Source organism: Microcebus murinus, chromosome 3, assembly GCF_040939455.1.
Source record: "Microcebus murinus isolate Inina chromosome 3, M.murinus_Inina_mat1.0, whole genome shotgun sequence".
Classification (NCBI taxonomy): Eukaryota; Metazoa; Chordata; class Mammalia; order Primates; family Cheirogaleidae; genus Microcebus; species Microcebus murinus.
Genome location: NC_134106.1, coordinates 43277303 through 43293795, shown reverse-complemented (window position 1 = coordinate 43293795; position 16493 = coordinate 43277303).

Sequence of the window (16493 nt, the reverse complement as noted above, 5' to 3'; positions counted from 1 at the left end):
AAATGATAGGTGATTTTGATCTAGTAGGCCCAATGAGGACTTCTTAGATGTGAAATACTTTAGTGTTAAGAGGTCAGGCCCACAATATATTAAATTCTTACTTTTCATTTCTCTTTGCCATGCCATTCCTTGTGCCAATTTGTTTTAGCTTAGTGACCTATTTTTCAAATAGTTAAAACAGTGATGCTAATACAGAGGCCTTTGTCTGCACATCTTCTGACCATTGGGTTGAGACAAAATGTTCATTTTCTGATTCTGTGGTGCACAGGCAGAAAAGCGTAGGCTGTGGAACAGATTTTCCACGAACTGCTGCTGCTCTGCATTATTGAACACGGGCTCAACGGCTTGGCTTTCTTGGGTGTTCATGTTCAGAGACAGGGCCCCATTTTACTTCTGTTTCTAATTGTTAATCAATAAACTGCAAATAAAACTGCTGAAACCTGATTTCTTCCCCAGACCACTTCTTTCGTTGTATGCTTCAGATTCAGAGGATCTAGAGTCTCCAATGAGGACTGTTTTGACTTTTAAAAAAGGAAACTGTAGTTCTGCTCCTGAAAATAAAGGAAGTTAACATTTCTAAGTAGGTCTCTGAACAAAACATCTGCTGCAAAAACTTCTTTGTGATTGCTTTTTAAAGAATAGATCAGGAAGGCCAGGAATGGAAGATGAGCTGAAGATATCTGGGGATAGAATCCAGCCTCCCTGTATTCAGAATTATTTAGTGTAAGAAGACTATCCACACCTCTACAGCCCCTTTTATTTTGTACCTTTAAACATCAGCCACATGCCCTGTAACTTACCCCACTCGCTGTAAAATATCTTTTTAGGAAAAGATCTAAGAAACTATCTCACATTAAGGTTTAAATGACTTACCAAACTTTCAATGTTAATGCTGATAGGAGTATCTGAACTTGAATAAACAGATAAAACCTCTAGCTAAATTAATTATGCTTAGTGGTATATTTAGAGCTACATTTTAAATCATTATTTGGCAGAGTTAAAAGGCCCCGAAAATCATACATGTCTCCCTTTGTGTAAAACTGTACTAGATTTGGATCATTACTTTTCCTGAAAACTGTTTCTAATGAAATCTTCCTCATTCACTTTAGGAACCTTTGCAGGATCCCACTCCACTCCCTGTAATCACATTGGCTCCTGGGAAGAACATATTTATTACCTTGGCAGCAACCATAGATGTATGGCCTGGCATACTAGAATGTGTTGGACCAAACAGGTTCCTCTCTTGGGAACCTTCATCCCTTCTCTCACTTCCCCCAGCACTGCCAAGTAATAATTTTCTAGAGAGTTTGGACCATGGGGCAAATCATGTTTATCATTGCTCCCATTCTTATTTTTAACTCATTGATTTCTTTTACTGAGATTCACTCCCAGCACAGGCCTCTTGGGTTAAGAGCTCAGAAAGAACAGTGGAAAAAAACCAAACCAAACCAAAGCAAAACAAAACAAAAAAACAGTGGAACCTGAGAGGATTCCTTTTGCTTTTGTCTCCATTTGGTGCCATTTCCAGATGCTACCCACTGCCTCATCGGCCACACTGTCCTTGAGTACTTAAGTGTCTCCGATGAATTTTAAGATCATTTTGTTCTTTTCCCAGTAAGAAAGAGCACTTTCTTTTTCCTGATACAGGAATTACCTTTACCTTCTCAGAAGCTTTTGTTTCACAGACTTTGATTCACAATATTCAGTTAAAAGATCTGTGAGGACCAGAATTGCTTCAAATGCATCACTCTCTCTGTAGGGCATTTGCACAGGCCAATTCCCTAGTTTTACCAGCTCTCCATCTGTCCTGCTCTACTCTCTTTCCCCCTTTCCTTAGCCATAGCAACTCACACTGACTAGTGGATCATTCAATGTCAGGAGTTCGAGACCAGTCTGAGCAAGAGCAAGACTCCATCTCTACTATAAATAGAAAGAAATTAATTGGCCAATTAAAATATATATAAAAAAATTAGCTGGGCATGGTGGCACATACCTGTAGTCAGCTACTCGGGAGGCTGAGGCAGGAGGATCGCTTGAGCCCAGGAGTTTGAGGTTGCTGTGAGCTAGGCTGATGCCATGGCACTCTAGTCCAGGCAACAGAGTAAGACTCCGACTCAAAAAAATAAATAAGTAAACATCACAGACTGGGTGGCATAAACAACAGAAATTTATTTCTCACAGTTCTAGAGCTGGGAAGTCCAAGTTCTAGGATACCAGGTGATTAGGTTTCTGATGAAGGCTCTTTTTTCTAGCTTACAGAATACAACAGCCTGTTTACCTTCAGTAAAAGATACAAACTGAAGGAAAATAAAAGCTCCTTGTATGTGGCCACCTTCTTGCCTTCTCACTGCATCCTCACATAATGGAAAGAAAGAAAGAGGAAGCTCTCTTACCCTTCATATAAGGCCACTACAATAGTCATGGTTCTCCAGAGAAACAGAACTAATAAGATAAACAGATATAGATAGATAGATAGATAGATAGATAGATAGATAGATAGATAGGAAAAAAATTCGCTCACATGATTATGGAGCTTTAAAAATATTCCATGATCTGTTGTCTGCAAGCTGGAGGACCAGGAAAGCCAATAGTGTAATTCAGTCAATGGCCTGAGAACCAGGGGAGCCAATGGTGTAACTCCCAGTCCTCGAACAAGGGCCTGAGAACCAGGAGTAGGGGGTAGAGGGTGGCATGCTAAAAGTCCCTGATGAAGGCCCTATAACCAGGAGCATTGATGTCTGATAATAGGAGAAGATGGATATTCCAGTGCAAATAGAGAAAGACAATTCACCCTTCCTCTGCCTTTTTATTCTATTTGGGCTCTCAGTGAATTGGATGATGCTCATGAACACTGGAGAGAGCCATTGGCTATACTCAGTTCATCAATTCAAATGCTAGTATTTTCCAGAAACACCCTCACAGGCATCCCCCAAAATAGTATTTTACTAGCTATCTGGGTATCTCTTAGTCCAGTCAAGTTGATGCATGAAATTAACCATCAGAGTCACCGATTCTATTGGATTAGAGATTCATTGCTATGATCTCCTTTAACCTTTATCACCTTCTCAGAGGCCCTTTCTCCAAATACAGTCACATTGAGAGCTAGAGCTTCAACATACACATTTTTGGAGGGTAGGGGCACAATTTATTCCATAGCACTGGGTTAAACTTATGTGACCTGAAGTTGCCTCAGTCCTTCCAGCAGATGTTAACGTATTATTCTGCCTTGTTGACTTTTCACTTTTGCAAGGAAACCATTATGGTTTTGCAAGATAGTGTTTGGTTCATGTTAGACTCTACAGGCTTCATCTCTTTCTCTCCCTGTATGTTGCTGTTTGGCTTTCAAGAAAATGAAACTCTTTTTCAAAGTTTATTTTTTGCTCTGAATTGAAAGTTCTGGTCCAAGATGACAAAAATAGAAGTATATTAATAAAAGCAAGACTTGCAAATCATTATTGATGCATTAATATAGTAAACCTATTTCCCATTTTTGTGTTTGCCTTTGATATTCTTTATATTCTTTCTTCTTCTTCAGTTTTTATTTTCCTCCAGCCCATATCCTTGACTGAAGGTGAACTCTGGTTCTTCATATTCTGCCTCCACAGGAAAGTTTTATATCTGTCTAAAAAGGGTCTATTTAATTTTTTAAAATGATTTTTATTACTTTGTACAAGGAAGTCATCTGGAAATGACATTTCTTAATAAACTGCCCTTGACAAATATTTTTTTTTTCTTGTGGAAAAAAATCTCTGTTTCCTATTTTTCTTCTTCAAATAGCCATTGGGAGTTCTCTGATTGAGAATACAGGACTTCCATAGGAACAGCTCCTGCCAAGTGAGAAGGGTTTGTTTTTTAAAATTCCTCCCTGTTTGTGTTATATTTAATCAGAAGCCTATTATTTCATCTTCTTTTCCTTTTCCTCAATTTTGGTTTAAATTTTTCTCTTGCAATTGATTTTTCAGTTTTCATTGAACTTGCAAATGAATGCAAAAATCTGTTAAAAGAAACTTTTAGTTTATTAATTCACTGCTATGTTGGCTGGTCATTTCTGAGAGACTAAGAAAGTTGCATCAGGTATGAACCAGGTGTGTGAAAAGGATACTTGAATACTGATTTGGAAGGTCCATAGTGAATTCCACTTGAAAAAGCAGTTTCAGGCTAACTCACTGCATTAATGAGACTGTCATATTGACTAGACTTGTGGAACAAGAAATAAACTTCCTTCTTTTTCATCTTACCCTATTTGAATTTCATACCAGGCAAGATCTTTTTAAATGTCCTTTTTAAGTGGAGAGATTTTACATCTTTCTGATCAATTCAAAGCAGAACCAAGAGCATTTATGACAAAGGTGACCAGGTAATGACAATAATGTAAAGCAGGGTAAAACCCATCACCTGGCTATGCTGATTCATTCTCTGTTCATGTGGATCCATTTGTTACTTAGACAGCACCAAGGACCAATTTATCTATTAAAGTGCTAGCACTACAGTGTTATCTATTTTTTTACTACCTAAATATGTTGAATATCCATTTGTGTTCCAAAAGATGATGGAACAATAAAATTGAGTTAATCATTGTTTCTGCCATCAAGGGTGTTACAGTCTACCAGAAAAAAATACATGAATAATTATAATGATGGGAGGGGGGGTCTATGATAATTAAGTACACAGGGATTAAGAGAAATGAGTGATGATTGTCATTTGTGGAAATTGGTGAAGGCTTTCTAGCATAGTGGCATTTGTATGTCCATCTGAAAGATGGATACAAGACAAACAAATAGAAAAGATAGAGGTGGGTATTCTAGGCACACACACACACAAAATCCCAAAGGCCCAGATGAAAGAAATTACAGTTATTTGTTTGCTCAGTAAACTAGAAAGACAAGACTAGGAGATAGAACAGAAAACATTGAATGCCAAGCAGATTTTAGATATATTCTGAGGATTTGGGAAAGGGGGGTGGTGTGCTGAAATAGGGTAGTAGAAATAAAGAGGAAGAGATGGTAGAGCTGTTTTGTATAGGTAGAAATGGTTGGACTGACAACTTGTTGAGAAGCAACAAACTAACCGTCAACTTTGAGTCTGTAGTTTTGATCCTGGGTGATTGAGAGAATGATGCTCTTCTTAATAGAGAGAGGGGAGGAGAAAAGTGGTGTTGGAAGAAAGGGAAATATTTGATTTCAAAATTGAAAACCCGTTCCTGTAATATGTCTAGGAGCCCCAATTATTTAAAGGATTATCTGGCTTCTAGCCAGGGTTTAAACTTAATGCTCTGGATTTCAATTTAGATGTAGTCCCTGGAACTTTGTGTTTGAGAAAAGTTTGTAAAATTACCTTCGTGCCAGATGATATCCTTTGTTCCCTTCTACTCACCTTGTATAAATGAGGTTACATGATGACTTACTATTTGCATTTGTTTTGCTTTTACGTAATGTACAATCAAGAAAGAAAAGACATGTGTAAATAACACCCACAAAAGGCCATATACCAAATGGCAAAAGCTTAATAAGAAGAAAAAAATGTTGAGGGAGCAAATGGGAAGCTGAGTGATAATAGGTGGTTATGATAGAAAACACTGACAGTCAAAGTAGATCCATCGAATGGCTCTGAGCTCTGGGATGATAGATTCAGGTACCACTTCAAAGTATTCTCCATGGAACTTCTTTTGTAAGCCTAGAGAATTCTTCTAACTGGTGTCAGAGTTCTACATTTTCTGAAGATTCAGACCATTGGTCTACAAAGAGTTAGGAAAATTTTATGATATATGGAAACTTCACTGGAAAAGGCTGAACCTGGAGTTGTGGGTATTAAATGGAAATGTCAAGATTTGTCTTAAAATTGAAGAAAAGGTGTGCATGTGTATTTCTCTGTGTGTGTCTGAGTATTTAACAATTGTTTTGTTAAAAAGAAAGAAAAAATACTTTTTTTCTAATTTCTCCTCAAGTGTTCTTTAGCTCTTGACATAAACTCCAGGGAGATATATATTTTTCTCTTTTTAATCAAAAAGACTTTAAAGAGTGCTTGAGTTCTTTTCAGTATGGTTTTTCTTACTCCATTCCAATTGCCTTTGATAAACTGATAACAATAAAGAATCTCTCCCTCATTTACTCATATAATCTGATTGATGGAGTAGATATTTGTGGTATTATTAAGGTATAAAAGCTAAGGGTATAGCCAAACTTTCAACATGTTTACTACATTTTAAAAAAAGGTACAGGTTGTTTCAGAAATTTGTTAATCTCTTGTTTTCTTCATGTTTTGGGGTCCAGTTGAGATACATCAGCATTATCTAAGCTCATGTTCTCTCACTCAGGTCCACTTAAAATCTCCATTCTCACTTTCAGTTCTATAGCAAACACCTGGGAACCTAATGGAAAGAGATAATGGGAAGGTGGTGTTTGATAAGCTGCCCTTTTTTGTTCTCACGTCAGTAAGTAGACTGAATTTTGAATTGCTCTGAAGGTAAAAGCAAAGTTAAACAGACTAGATTGGAGAGTGCAGGCAAATCTCATGGGACAGCATAGGTGGGTAGACATCTAAATCCCAGGTAAGCAAATTGAAGAACAATGGGTTAGAAATATAAGATAGAAGACTGATTAATGAGAAATAAGAAGAAAGTCAGGTAAAGATTGAGGACAACAAAGGATCTTAATACTACAATGGTAGCTGCCTAGGCTAGGATGTTTCTAACTATTTATGGGAAAGGAAATATACAGTTTTCAGAAATGGAGTCTGTGATGTGATGGCAGTGAAGTGGGGAAGAAAAGAACCAGAAGCACAGTGATTTCTGTGAATGAAATATAATGCTTTCTACACATTAATATATTCATACAGAAAAAAATGTATCTATGATAAAATTATCAAAGGGTCATATGACGTAAAACTTTGGTAATTCGTATAATTACTGATCCATCAACTTGAACTCTAATAATGATTCAAATTTGTCAATTATTGCCTTAAGCACAGTCTCTTTCAATTAACTTACACATAAAGCCACACAAACACAAGAGTTTCTCATCTGTTTATATCCACTAGCAGATAAATGCCCCTGGTCTCAGTATGTGTGTCTCAACAGGAGGGATCTTTTGGTCATCCTTAAGTCCTAGTTTATTTGATTATTCTAACTGCCTGCCTGCATTGATTGGTCCTTAACATAGTGGCAGCAGCCAATACCAGAATTGCCCTACTGCCTGTGATCTAGTAAGTAGCTGACCTCACCACTCCATTCTTTGCTAGCAACAGGCAAAACATGTATCATGTGGTTGGAGTAAACAGTAAACATTTGACCTGAGGAGATGAAGGTGAGAGGCGTCCTTTCATTCTATAAAAATTTTAACAATATCCAAACAAATCAGTTGCCAAGGTCTTTAGATGTATATGTTATCTAAAGATGTATATCTTTAGATGTATATGTTATCTCATGAAAGCAATATCTTCTTGACCCAAGGTTCAGAGCCAGACCTTTGACTATTGGAATGGTTGGAAAAGAGAAGGCAAGGTGAAAAGAGGCAATCTCATGACACAACTATAAACTGAGTACCTATCTTTGTTGTTTTATTTATATATATATATATATATATATTTTTTTTTACCATGTGTCTTTTTAAATTGGAAGTAATGAAGTTCCTCTTGTTTTAGTAACAGGTATTTGCGATAGTTACTTTTGACTTTAGTAGCTCCTAAGAGGTATCTTGAAGGGAGGAGTTTGGTTAGTTAACTAATCCTGAAATGCAATTTCTTGGCAGTTCTTTCATGATGTTTAGCTCCTTTTTTATATTACAGAAATGCCTGCTATTTTGTGGCATACTACAGACCTTGTCTAGGTAGGACAGTTAGGGTTCTGGCTTTCAAATACACCCCTGCCCATGGTCTGGGGAGAAAGCCTCCCAGAAACCTTAGCATAAAAAGGAAGATGAATCCTTTCTCCAAATATAAAAAAGTATGCTGGAATGCCTAAAAACAAGAGTAAGAAACAAAGTCCCAAGGAAAGAAAAATGTAAACTTTTAGGTTGTTCAGAAAACTCTAGGAGGGTAAAGATTATTCTTTTCTACTGAATAACAAAGAAGGAGGTCTTTTGGCTTTGAGGATCACATTTTATCTCCTCTCCTCCCACCCCCCATCCTGTGCTATCCAGGGTGCTGGACTATTCCTACCAACTGGGTGGTGTGAAGATCTTTTAACCCAGTCCTTACCTTGACCTCTGTCTGGCTTGAGTCTTGATCCGTCATGTGCTCTCCTCCCATGGAAACTACCAGCTTTCAGCCACACTGATCCTGCTTACACAGTCAACAGTCTCTAAAGCTAACCTGACTGTTCAACCCATTTCCTTTTCCTTATTTCTATCTATAGTTGTATCAAAGGAACAGTGTAAGAGGAAGTAAACTACCTTAAACCTAATTTGAATTCCTAATAATTTAGATGCTGTGAATAAGTCCAGTGATCCCAAATGAACGAAGTTAGGGCTGAATATTTCTAAATTCACTTTCGGGAATTTTTTTTAATATATTGTAGCTTTGGTTATATAACATTTCTATGTCTAAACCCCCTTGTTTATCATTTTCAAGTGATTATTAATAATCATTTGAACTCTTCCTGAATCATTAAATTCACAGCATGTTTCAAAATTCTTCTGCAAAAGTTGGGAAGATATTTTAAATTCATAAAATAAAAATGTTATTATTTAGCCACTATCTGTATTATCGAAGATGGTAACTACATAGTAGCATCTTGTCTATTGATCTCTTAGATGAAAAAATTGAGTCTTTCCATCTTAATAGTCTTAAAACACTGAAGCTGTTTTCCACGCTCAGCAATTATTCAGAATGCATTTTTCATACAACTGGCAATTTTATCACCACTTCATGAACAAATCCAAATGTCAGAAGGTCAGGAAAGAGCAGGTGAGACCACCTTTACTAAGGCGAATCTGAGTTTTTAGTTCCAGAGAATTGTACCTCTTCTTCTTTTAAGAATAGTCTGCAGAGTAGTCTGGTTGATGCTCATAATGTCATAGCTGCTCTGCTCAGTCATCTATCTTTTCTCTTCTATTAAAGCTGTAATGATGGTCCTTGTTCATGCCGTTTTGTCCTGTGAACCAGTCCCATTGTGGTTCAGAATGAGAAGTAAAAGGGTGGAAACAATTTATGCAGCTAGCTGAGCAACTGATTCCTTGGGGATTCACCCTTGACCTTTACAAGGGCAATATTTTCATAAATAAATTGGGGCTCTTTTGTTCCATAAAGACAGCTAATCCAAACTTTAAAGACATCTGATGCTAGAATCACTTTACAGTTTTTTTTGCTATAATGATTTAGATTGAATGTCATTGTGCACTCAAGCTTACCAGGTAATTGAGCAAATATGGACTTTATTTGATGATACAGTCATGGCTCTTTAAATATCAATGACAGTGGAATATAAAATAATGGTCATCAAATATGTAGTCATTATGAATAAGAAACACAAAAACTATAAAAATTAGTTATTTTGAAATTAATGAGTTTGAAAAACTAAATTATGTCTTTAAAAATTTACAATTAATTATGACTCGGATTTTCCTACAAAGTACTTTATTTAAAGTGCAAGTTTTTTAATTTTCTTTCTTTTTCGGTGAGAGGAATAGATATTTTAAAAATAACTATTTAGGCCAGGTGCGGTGGCTCACACCTATAATCCTAGCACTCTGGGAGGCCAAGGCGGGAGGATTGTTTGAGGTCAGGAGTTCGAAATCAGCGTGAGCAAGAGCGAAACCCCATCTCTACTATAAATAGAAAGAAATTAATTGGCCAACTAATATATATAGAAAAAATTAGCTGGGCATGGTGGAGCATGCCTTTAGTCCTAGCTACTCAGGAGGCTGAGGCAGGAGGATTGCTTGAGCCCAGGAGTTTGAGGTTGCTGTGAGCTAGGCTGATGCCACGGCACTCACTCTAGCCTGAGTAACAAAGTGAGACTCTGTCTCAAAAAAAAAAAAAGAAAGAAAAAACTATTTTATTTCTTCAATGAGATTTCTATTTAGGATTTTCTGGTAATCATCGCATAGTTTTTCATGGTTTATTTGTACTTCATTTTTTTCTATATATTCATTATATGTATCTGTAAGGAATGGATTGTTCTCAATAGAATATATTTTGTGTGGTTGAAAACTTGTCTAGCTGATTTATTTTCACCTTGTTATTCAGGTTTTCTAGCAGGTCCTATGCTTTTACAATAGCTGGCCAGGTAAGAAGTGTAATCTTTGACTATGAACCAGTGAGAAAAAGGAAGTAAACTGATATTGAATGGTTTCAGCTCTGTGTGAAGCAATGTGAACTTGGACTATTCACCATCAACACTACCTAGATGATTGTGCACTATGTGCATCACACTATTTTAAATGCATTGCATCATTTCATTCTTTACAACCATTTTTTTAAAAATAAGCATTAAAATCACCATTTTGCAAGTGAGGCACTTAAAAGAATAGACAGATCATTAAGTAGCAGAACATTTGAACAGAACCTGTATTTCCCCAAATGTTTTTTTAGAACAGAGTCAAATGAGATGAATATGAGAATAATAATAAGTATATACCTAAAAAGATGTGTTGAATGAAGAATAAAATTATTAGACCTCACTTTTATTAAAATTCACTAATAGTTATGCACTTAGTATTTTTCAGGGCTGCACTGAAAGTTTTCACATATGAGAACTGACTTAATCCTCACAATACCTTGTGATGTTGGTTAAATTGTTCTCATTTTGCCTACAAAAACTCTGAGACACAGAAAAAGTTAAGCAAGTTTACAGATGTCAAATAGTAGATAAGAAACAGGCATCTTCAAACAATTTCTTTCACTCTGTGGTCACCACTCCTTTCAATATACCACAGCTATTGATCCCTCACTAATATACACACTTTTCCTGAAAGTTTTGTATCCTTTTACTTCTTAAAAAATGAATTCATGTTTTTATACAAACAGAAGGTAGTGTTTTTAGTGTCTAAGATAAAATTTCTTATATATTAATTCATTTTGAAGTCTGGCTATTGAAGGGGTTTGTACCAGCATGGGTATTCCTCAATGCTTCCCTCTTTTAAAAAAGCCAATGAAAAATAATGCATTATTTAATAATCAATTAAAACAGGCTTTGTTTTAAAAAATTGTACAGAACAGGAAACAAGGTACTTCGTCATCTCCCTTAGATTTCTTTCTTTTGGTTACTCTATTGTCAGATATACTTAGGCCCTCTAAATAAATAAATAAATAATTCAACAGCAAAAGTTGAAATTTTTCGGCTTGTATTTGGCTTGTGTTAAATATTTAATTTATTTAATTTGAAAGATTATTAATACCTAATGCTGAAGGTGGTGTGCGAAAATGAGCACTATTTCACACTGTATATGGAGATGTCAATTGGTGTTATGCTTCTGCAAGGCATTTGAAAAATACATGTCAAAATTTTATGTAGTCATGCTCTCTTACCTAGCACCCCCACCTGAAATCTACACAATTGAAATAATGATATATATGTATAAGGATATTTATCACAGTGTTGTTTATAATGTTGACTGCTTTGAAACAAGCTAAACTCCTAAAAATCAGAGGTTGATAAAATAAGTTATAAAAGCTGTATACAATATTTTATTTTGATGATGTGGTAGATCTATATTTATTTGCAATAAAAGAGGTCAATAAGATAGTATTAAGTGATATAAGAAAAGACAAAAGAGTATATACTTATTCATCCTTTAGGCATATATTACTATATAAAAATCATTTAAAAATATTCACCAAAATGTTCACACTTGTTAGCTCTAAGTACTGGCATAATGCTTATCATAACTTTATTTCCCATGCTTTTTTTTGTATATTTTTGCAATAAGAATATATAGGTCTACATTCCCTTTTTCAACACGAATATGACCAAATATGTTTTGGAATTATAGAATTTTTAAATTGGGGAAGGGTTATGTGATATATATATTTTGTATTAGGTTATGCCTTCTTTGGAATCAGAGGCAGCCTCTTAAAATCAAGCACATTAATATCTTGCAGCAAAATGTATGAATATTCACAGTCAGTGGTGCTAATACACCTTTATGTCAACTCCGGGCAGGTCTCACAAATTGAATTGTTGAAAAATGTTTGTTTCCAGAGATTGTGTTTTAGAATTTCAGATAAGGAATTGTATGCCTATATTAATTTTATAACCAGAGAAAAATGCACTGTAAAAATATATCTAGAAAAAGAAAGGGAACCTGTCACTCTAAGTCTGAACCATTAAAGTGTCTCCTTTGCTCATGTTGACATGTCAGTTGATAGGCAGGTGGTTATGTGAAAATGAATTCCTTTTAGGAGACTTCTTTTTTATTTTTCTGTATCTGCATGATACAAAAATGACATAAAAGCTTTCAGATTCTAGAGAAATACTATTTAAAGTAAGTTAAATCAGTTTGTGACAACTGTCTTACATTGTTTAAAATGGGGAGACAAAGAGTGTTAATTAAGTATAGTCTATTAAAAAGAAGACAGATTTTGGAAAACTGTCTTCTGCAACTGACATGTCAACAAATTGTTTCCTGGGAAGAAAGTAGTTTTGCAGGCTCTTCCCTAGTCTAACTGCGTGCTTAGCTAGGTGGGGGGTTAATAAGCAACATCTGACAGGAGCAAAGAATTCTGCCACATATCCTACCGTTCATTTCAAGATTACAAAGCATCTGTTTCTTGCTGGGATCATTTTAGTTATCTCCTTTTCAATGCATGCCTAGATCTATAAACAGAAATCACTTTTTTTACATTTAGGGACATAGGTTAGAGTTCTGTAATTTTTATGTTGCCAGCCTCATGTTCCAGGAGAAACCTGCGGTGGTTACTCTGCCCCAAACTCTCCCGCCCCAGTTCCCACGGAAACAAAGGTTGAACAAAATGTTCCTCTTTGTTTAGTTGCATCACTACTTTCTTTTAAAACGTTTCTTTCCCCATAGTTTATTCTTCCTGGATTTCTTGTTTAATAGAAGAAAAATACAGCGAAAGATATGGAAGAATATCAAGATCACCTAGTATCTTTCTACTTTACATTTTTGTGTGTATCCGTGTATTCTTTGGTATTTGTATGTATATGTATTTCTCTATGTGTGTGTCTAACAGTTACATAAAAATGTATAATACTAATCTAAGCACTTTGTATATATCAACACATTTAATTTTCCAAACCCACCCATGAAATCAATATTATTATACCTACTTTACAAATGATAATCATATAAACAAACCATTGAGATCTGCTGAACGTAATAATTATACATAGTATTTCATAATATTTCTTTACACTTAAAACTATGGTATCTTAATTTTATATATTATTAATTATTTTTTTAGAAAACTCTGTTTTTATGGCTGCATAATATTTCATGGTGTTGATGTACTTTATCTAACAAGTCCACAGTTACTTATAGTACGGTTATACTCAAATTTTCACTTCTATAAATAATCTCATATATCCTCATTGTATATTAATATTTCTTTAAATATCTACTTATTTCCTTCTAAAAAATTCCTGCAAGTGGAATTATTGGTCAACCTATGATAAACATATTTAAGGAAGTGGAGCCTAGTGTTATAGAGTGCAGGTCCGAGAGACAGGCATTATGTATTTAAATCCCAGTAACTCCACTTACTAACCCATTGTGATGTACCAAGTTCCTTCATTTTTCCAGTGACTGAAATGGGGAAACCTTTTAGGATTCTGAATAGAATTAAGGGAGATAGTACATCAAAAACGTTTAGCAGCAGATGAATAGATAAACAAGATGCAGTAAATGCATATGATGTAATACTATCCAGCCATAAAAAGGAATAAAGTACTGCTAAACGTTAATAACATGGGTGAACCTTGAAAACATGCTAACTGAAAGAAGCCAGTCACAAAAGACCACATACTATATGATGTGGTCCACTCACATACAAGTTCAGAATAGGAAAATCTATAGAGATAGAAGGTAGATTAGTGGTTGCTTAAGGCTGGGAGGTGGGAATGGGGAGATAAGAGGGTGGTAGCTAAGGGTATGGGATTTCTTTTAGAAATGATTAAAATGTTCTAAAATTGGCTTTGATGGTAGTTGCACATATCCCTGAATATAGTAAAAATTATGGACTTTAAATGGATAAATTGTATGGAATGTGAATCATATCTCTATAGAGCTGTTAAAACATGTTAGCAGTGTACCTGGTCCACGGCTACTTTTTTTTTCCACACTACTTTTAATTATATATATTTTTATTTAAAATATCTCTTTGCTAATTGTAGAGCAAATTTTATTTCAATTTAAGATTTTAATAAGTAGTTTAAATACTTTGTTTTATCCTTTGTATTTTCTTTCTCTATGTTCTTCATTTTTCTACAATTTTAACTTACTAGCTCAATACATTTTCAATATTAACCTATTTTCTATGACGTATGTTTAAAATAATTTTCTGCACATTGATATTTACTTATTATTTTTATAGATTATTTTTAAATTGTGGAAGTTAAAAGAAGTTAGCATAATGAATTTTTTTTTTTTTTTTTTGAGACAGGATCCTGCTCTGTTGTCCCAGCTAGAGCACAGTGGTGTCATCATAGCTCACTACAGCCTCAAACTCCTGGGTTCAAATGATCCTCTTGCCTTAGCCTCCCAAGTAGCTAAGACTATAGGCATGCACCACTATGTCCAGTTAATTTATATATATATATATATATATATATATACACATATGCATGTATATATATATATGAAATATATGTGTATATATAGGCATGTACTACCATGTCCAGTTAATTCATATAAACATATATGTGTGTAGGTATATATGAAATATACATATATATTTTTATATATATATATATATTTTTTTTTTTTTGGTACACCAGGTCTCACTCTTGCTCAGACTGAACTTGAACTAGTCTCAAGCGATCCTCCCACTTTGGCCTCCCAAAGTGCTAGGATTATAAGCATGAGCTCCCGTGCCTGGTCTGGTTTTTTAAAAATAATTTGTTTCCTTTGTTTTCTTGTTTAGAAAAGTTTTACCTACATTTAGATCAAGTAATATGCATCTACATTTTCTTCTAGCTACTCCTTCTTTAGAAGTTATCATTCTATACTATAATCTGATCTGGAATTTCATTTTGATAATGATGTAAGGAGAGATTGACATTTTCCTCAATAAAAATGTACTTGAAAATTTTATGGAAAAAATATTTTATACCTTTATTTCATTTTTTTAACCACTGACCATCAACAATTCTTTATAAAGACTTCTCTATAATAAGGATGTTTATACTTCTTATGTAATAGAAGTGTACACAAGTATAAGGCACCATGTAGTGTTTTCAGTGGATCTGTTTAATACCAATCTTGACTTTGAAATTAATTTTCATCAAGGTTCATGCTTTCTAACTACAGATCCTCCTTTTATGACTTAGCTGCCATTCAAGGTAGTACTCAAAGGTTAAGTAGTGTTTAAATCTCTTGAAAGATTAAAGGAACTATTTAAAATGCCATCTATTTGAGCTACCAGTGGATTCCATCTAACTTTTTACCTGTACCTATATTAATGTTGCAAGCCTTGTGTCTTCATATTAATTTCACACTATCAAGAGCATCTTTATTATTCTAGATGGACTATCATATCTATGTTGTTCACATGAAAAGTAAGCATAATTCTCAAATACCATTAGCATAATTTGAATGAAGGCTTGACTCATTTCACAGACCATTACAGAGGGTTTAATGTTCATTATTTAGATTCATTTGACATTTTATCATATGTGTATAAGGTAATACTTTTAATCATATTTTTCAGCTAAGAATGAGGATAAAGATTAAATACTTTGTCCAATGTCATATAAGCAACAATTGATATTCAAATTCTGTGGTTTTTACTTTTACATCACAGTCTTTTATAAATATAAAACTTATTACTGCTCAAATATTCCATGGATTTATTTTATAAAATCCAATAGAAAGGTGAAATATAATTTTACCTGTAGCTAACTTTCAAATTCAGGTTTAACAAAGATACTTAGGAATTTAAAATATTCAGAAAACAACCTGCAAAATAATTATTGTTTTGGTTTCAACCAATAACCATATATTTCTGAAAGAATTTTGGTGATACTTGTTTTTGAAGAAATCTTAATGAATTCTAATATTCCAGTTATTTATAGCAATAGGCTCTAGATATGTCAATTAGTTTTATTCCTGGATGGAAACTTGACTTTCTGATCTCAAATAGTGCTTCGTCTTCATAGCACAAGTTTGTAGTCGTGGAGATGGTCTAAAAGTTATGATGTAACAAATCAACCAGGCATCTAAAAAAATAACTCTGTACTCCTCACTGGTTTTCCTTTAAAGAACTGTGGGAGGAAAAAAAATCTCCACATCATCATAGAACACATAAACAATGTTATCTGATGTTATACAGGAATCAAAAATCCATGTTAAAATATCTTAAAAGAACAATGTTAATTTCCT